The following is a 5,707-nucleotide window of genomic DNA, read 5'->3' on the forward strand; positions in this document are numbered from 1 at the left end:
GGAGTGTTCCCAAATGGCCACGGGACACCGGCTGTTGAACTGGCAAAGACTCAGAGGGGGACCCTATGCCTGACACCCGGGGCACAAAGAATTGCTTTGTTTTGTTCTCCATGGCTCTGAAGGAGAGTTGGGGGGGAGAGGGAGTAGGTGGAGGCTGCAGCAGGAGGGCTGGAGAGAAGGGGAGAAGGCAGTGCCTACCAGAGGGGTTGAGCTCCCAGCAAAGCCTCAGCTGGTCACGGGAACTCGGAAGCCAAGAGGGCCCTCCAGACTTGTCCTGAGTTGGGGTGCAGGGACGGGGACTGTATGCCCTGGTATTGATCAGTTATTGGATGATGCCACATGCTCTGGGAAAGGATTGTGGCCTTGAGCAAGGTGGCCCTCTTCGGTTAGGCAGTTCCCGAAAACTGACAGCTGAGGCCCGAGCAGTGCCCCCTGCAGGGCACAGGTCCTCAATGCTGAAGAGGACCTGGGTAGCACTGTGGGGGCCCTTTTAAGCATGGGGCTGGAGGTGGTGGGGGTGTTACACTTGCCCATGGTCAGCAGTATGTTTGGATACAAGCCTCACTTGGGACAGTGACATGAGGCGTCCAAGGAGCTGCCTCAAAGTCCTTTGTGCCGGCCTGTGCTCTGCAAAGGCCCCGGCCACCTTCAACCACTGACGCCCCTCGGCTTGTGGTTTCCAGTTTAGACGTGTGTCCCATCTGGTTCCGAGAGGGATGGCGGCACGTGGCTCCCATTTACAGAGCACCTACTCAGAGCCAGGTGCTCCTCCGTGATCGCTGATTATCACGGCAAACCAGCAACACAGGTGTTCCCCACCCCACTTACAAAGAGGGAGCTAAGGCTCTGAGAAGTGGCATTCACTCAGGGTCACATAGCCAGAAATAGGATGCGGGGGAGGGGCAGAACTGTCCCTAGATCCAGGCAAGGCGGTAAGAGAAGCATCATTTTTATTTAAACACTGCATTCTTCTGGCAGCAAATGTGTGGGGCTTTGCCCCACGCTGGCCCATTCTCCAGCACTAAGGACACCGGCCTTGTGTCCTACAACTCAATTCTGACACTATCTACCTGGAGCGAGCACAGACTCCACAGCTTAAGGGCTCAGTCCCACAAGACTGTCCCCACTTCAGACGCCTGTCACGAGTCCCAAGTTGTCACCCATGCTCCTGACCAACCAGCTATAAATCTGGAGTTCATAAGTCCCCCTCTTTACATTTGATAATTTGCTGTAATAGCTCAGAGACACTTACCTGCATTTACCAGTTCATTACGAAGAACACGATAAAGGATACAGTTTGAAGAGGATGAAGAGGTGGTTCGGGCCAAGTCTGGAAAGGTCCAAAGTGCGGGAGACTCTGTGCCCATGGAGTCAGGGTGCACCCCACTCCTGGTGGGCGCATTCACCAACCTGAAACTCCTCCCAACGCCGTCGCTCCCGGACCTCACGGCAGCGTCCCCACGTAGACGTGGCTGCCCGTTCGGGTAGCCCCGGAGGGTAGGGGTTGCGGCTAAAAGTTCCAAACCTGTCATCATAGCTGTGTCTTTCTGGGGACCGGCCCCTATGCGGGAGCCCACCAAGAGTCTCTTTACGAGAACAAAAGGCACTCCTATCACCCAGAAAATTCCAAAGGACTTAGGAGCTCAGTGTCAGGCACTTCTCTATCAGCCCCATTCCTCAGAGGTTACAAGAGTTTTAAGGGCTCTGTGTCAGGAACCCAGAGCAGAGGCTATATATATATATTATTTTCTTATGATGCCACAGGGGGTCTGTCCCGGGCCCTGTGCTTTAGAGAGCCCCCCCGCTCTGCCCTCCAAATCTTCTCACCTGGTCAGGGCCAAGAGGGCCTCCCACCCCCCACCACGCTCCAGATAACCGGAGTTCCCCGCCCAAGCGCCCCAACCCCCTCTGGGTCTGTGTGGGCCTTCCGCCTGGCTCCTTCTTCTGGAACGTGAACCGTGCTATGACTTGGCTCAGCCCCAGGCCCGAGGGGGAGGCCAGAGGCCCATTATCTGCAGAGGCTGTGGACGGAGCTTGGACAGATGGGCGTGAGAGCCACACGCATGCGCAAAAGCCCTTACACAGGTCTGGACGGAGCCCGGGTGGGGCGGGAGGGGCGAGGGGCAGACGGGGCTCACCAGGCCGACATATGCCAGTGCCCAGCACCAAAAGCTGAGGGTTCCAAACACGAACTTTATACGGGACCGTTACAGAGGTCTAGTTACCAAGTAGGAGGGGAGAACGTGGTTTAGTGAGCAGCTGTAGCCTAATGTGTCACCTCTAAATCTGCAGACATGTGCAGCGTAGATCTCGATGTGTGCCTGTGTCCCCAGCCCAGCACATGTCCGGGTCAGCCCGCTGGGAGCAGCGCTATCTCCTGTTGAAATCTCATCCTCTCTTGCACCTGGTGTTTACCCTGCCCTTGGGATGTTTAGAGAGGAGGGCCAAACCTGGCTGCCCTAGGCATTGGCCAAGGTTTTCTTGGGACTCTGGCGAAAGCTGGCCGCAGTGATAACCCATAAGCTGAGCTGCGGGTACCAAAGGGACATTTCAGTGGGTTTTTGCTTCTTAACATGTCAGGGTGTGGCCAGCATTCAGTTTGTGGATTCGAGCCCTCAACAGTCTGGGACGCGGGTCCAGCTGGGTCTCAGGGGACCCTCCTCTCTGTCCTGCAGCCCTTCCCTGGTCACACTCCCTCTTCCTCCCCTCAATTCTCCACCAGACCTGGTCCCTACCGCCTCCTGCTGAGCCCCCTCCTGCAGGCGCTCCCCTTCCCTTTCCTGGGGTCCTCCTTACCCGAACAAGCTCTGCTCCAGCTCAGAACTTGGCGACCACTGGGCTTCCCTTCCTGAGAACTCAGCATTGGCCCAGAGGGTTCCAGAACCACTCTGAGACCAGTAGGGTTCCTCCCTCATGGGAGGGTGTCAGGCAGTGTGTATTGGGCTGGAGGTGATGGACAGATGCTTTTGTTTACTAAATCTACCTGAAGGCCACTAGTCGGAACCGCTTTCACAGTTGGCAGTGGTTTTCCTCGCGTGTGTGTGAATGTGTGAGTGTGTCTGCGTGCGGAAGTTCATGTGTACATCACACACCCTTGGCTGGGACTCCCAGCCAGCACGAGGGGAGATGAATTTCAGACGGGGCATTTCACCTACCTGTGGGCAGTGCCACCCAGAGTTTCAGAGTTAAGAAAACTGGCCAATGTGAGACGCCCGGTTAGTTGGCTGCTGTTGCTTTTTCCTTCCTTGTGGAAAACGACGTGGAGTCGCCAGTGGCAAACTGGTGCCAAGACCTGAACTGTGACTCCTGGCTTTTTCCTTCCCCATAGTCCCTGGGGCCACTGACTTCCGTCTCCAGGCCTATTAAACAGTTTAGTGTGTCTATTTCCCCTAGTTTCTGGCTCCAGGCCCCCAAGGGGAGTGACAGGTGGCCATGAGGCAAAGTGAAGCTCAGACAACTCCAGCTTTGAAACCAGGCTGCATCCTTACTAGTTTGGACAAGCAACTCGGCCTTTTTAAGTCTCAGTTTCCTCGTCTATTAAATGGATTCGTCATAATTATCTCTCGAGGATAGTTTTAAATGAACAGTTATGTGAAACCTTAGTGTGTGGCTTGGTATGTGACAGAAGCTCAGTAAATGGTCTCGTTACTTTCACCGCCACCGCCTCTCTCCGTCAGCATCGCCAGCATCGCATTATTGTCGACAGTGTGGACAGACGTGGGTTCACGGGCCAGACCCGCCTTCTCTGTGTGGAGGGACCAGGGTGCAGATCGAAAGCCAGAAATGTGGCGAGGAAGAGATAGATAGGTAGGCGTGTGGCTGTTTCAAAGAAGTCCAGCCTGGAGCAGGGGCCGGAGCGTTAGACCAGCCTGTGACCAACAGACTAGGTGGCTCAGGTGGCCCCAGACCCCCAGTTTCAGAACACCTCCTCCGCCGAGACTGTCCTTAATCTAGGCTGGAATGTTCTGGAATCTGTAGAATATATTGAGAATGGTTCTGAAGCTCTGGAGCCAGGCAGACCTGGGTCCAAATCCCAGACCCATCACTTACCAATTGGGTGAGCTTGGTGAAGCCACTTAATTTTTCCAAGTCTCAGTTTTCTTCTCTGAAAAATGGGTATAGCAGTTGCTGCCTCAGATGGTCTCTGGGAAGAGTAAATGGAGTCACAGATGCCCAATGCCCAGTGCCTTGCTTGACACCGGGAGGTGCTCACGTCCCAGGAGCTTCTTCCCTACTGTTCACCCTGTTGGTCCATCTCCTGCTACAGAAGGCGCTGGGTCTAAGAGCACTGGAGCCAGCCTTTCATACTTTGTCCCTAACAGCCCTGGGCTTCCTGGGAAGAAAGTGGAGGACTGATCGTCTGAGGGGCTGGGTGAGTTTGACCCTGGGTGTCAGGTGACAGCCACAGTTCTCTGCTAGCTTGGAGCCTGAGTTTTCCCATCTGGAAAATGGAGGTAGTAATAATCTTTGAGTTTTAGGGTTGTTGAGAAGACTGAATGAGGCATTGTGTGGAAATTGCCAGAAACTCCGTAGGGGATATTATATTTCTGATGTTATTATCATTAAATATTTTCCAATTTCTGCGCTTTCCTGGTGTGGGTGGGACAGAGAGTGTTTGGTTTCCAAGGTTACAGCATCTCAGCCAAAGGCCAGTGGCCAGAGGAGTGTGCCTCTGGCCTGGCCACCACCAGCCATGTCGGGAAAAGGGGCTGGCGTTTCACTTCGGTCGAGCTTTGCCACCTGGGCTGACGGGCATGTGTCCCAGTGAGTCACCTCACAGAGTCAGAGCCCGCTAAGCTCACCCCAGACTTCCAGGCACACGGAGAATTGTTTCTAGAACTCAGCTGTGTCTAATGCCCCCAGGAATTCTCCCAGGGATCAAGAGCTGCCCATTGCCAAGGGACCCCTCTACTTCCTGCAATGCTCCAGGGCGGCACCCTCCCTGGCCAGAGACGTGTGCCTGTGACCTCTTTGCTCCAGTGTCTATTTACCTTCAGCTGCCTGATTTCGAATACTGTCTGATTTCGAATCCTGCAGTGCAAACAGGACCTAGTCAACTTCCTTCTCTGCCCTCAATTTCCCAGGGCGGGGGGATGGAATGACCATCTGGTTATGTCTGCGAGCTATTGTGAGGCTCAGAAGAGTCCAGTGAGATGAAGTTTGGGAAAGCCCTGCGTGACCTTAAAATGACATAGGTATGAGCAAAATGGGAAACTCGATCCCATGACACTTTGGGCACTGTCTCTCCCTCTCTGGTCTCAATTTTCTTACCTATTAAAGGAAAGGTTTGGGGCAATTGGCTTTCTCCAAAGCGATGATTCATGAAAGAAATAAATTTGGTACAGACCGCACCTGCGAACCTCGCCGTGGCACTTCGCAGTGTGTGCTGGCGTGTTGAAGGCCAGGTGAATCGTGCAAGAACATGCCTGTTTCGCTTGGATTAACCTAGATTTTACTAAATTGATTACAGAACCTCAAAATTATAATTATTACTAACACTACAACTATTATTACTGTTAAGATGATTTTTACTAATTGTCCCGTGTAACTCTAGGTACCTACTGCACAGTAGCCCTTGGGAAGTGAGCAGATCAACGAGGACCCCCGAGGCTCTGGCCAACATTGACCCAGGCGCCCCATGGGCCAGGTCTGGGCTGCACGGGGTCTAGGGGCTCACGCCCTGCCTCTCTGTCTTCCAGGTCCAGGT

The 5,707-nt window shown here is 54.0% G+C and overlaps 1 protein-coding gene across 1 annotated transcript in view; it reads left to right on the top strand.

The window, feature by feature from the left end:
* Positions 1-5,707, top strand: part of SLC6A2 (solute carrier family 6 member 2) — a 39,220-nt gene that overhangs the window by 5,493 nt on the left and 28,020 nt on the right. The window lies entirely within an intron of this gene.

Source organism: Pteropus alecto, unplaced genomic scaffold, assembly GCF_000325575.1.
Source record: "Pteropus alecto unplaced genomic scaffold, ASM32557v1 scaffold123, whole genome shotgun sequence".
NCBI lineage: Eukaryota > Metazoa > Chordata > Mammalia > Chiroptera > Pteropodidae > Pteropus > Pteropus alecto.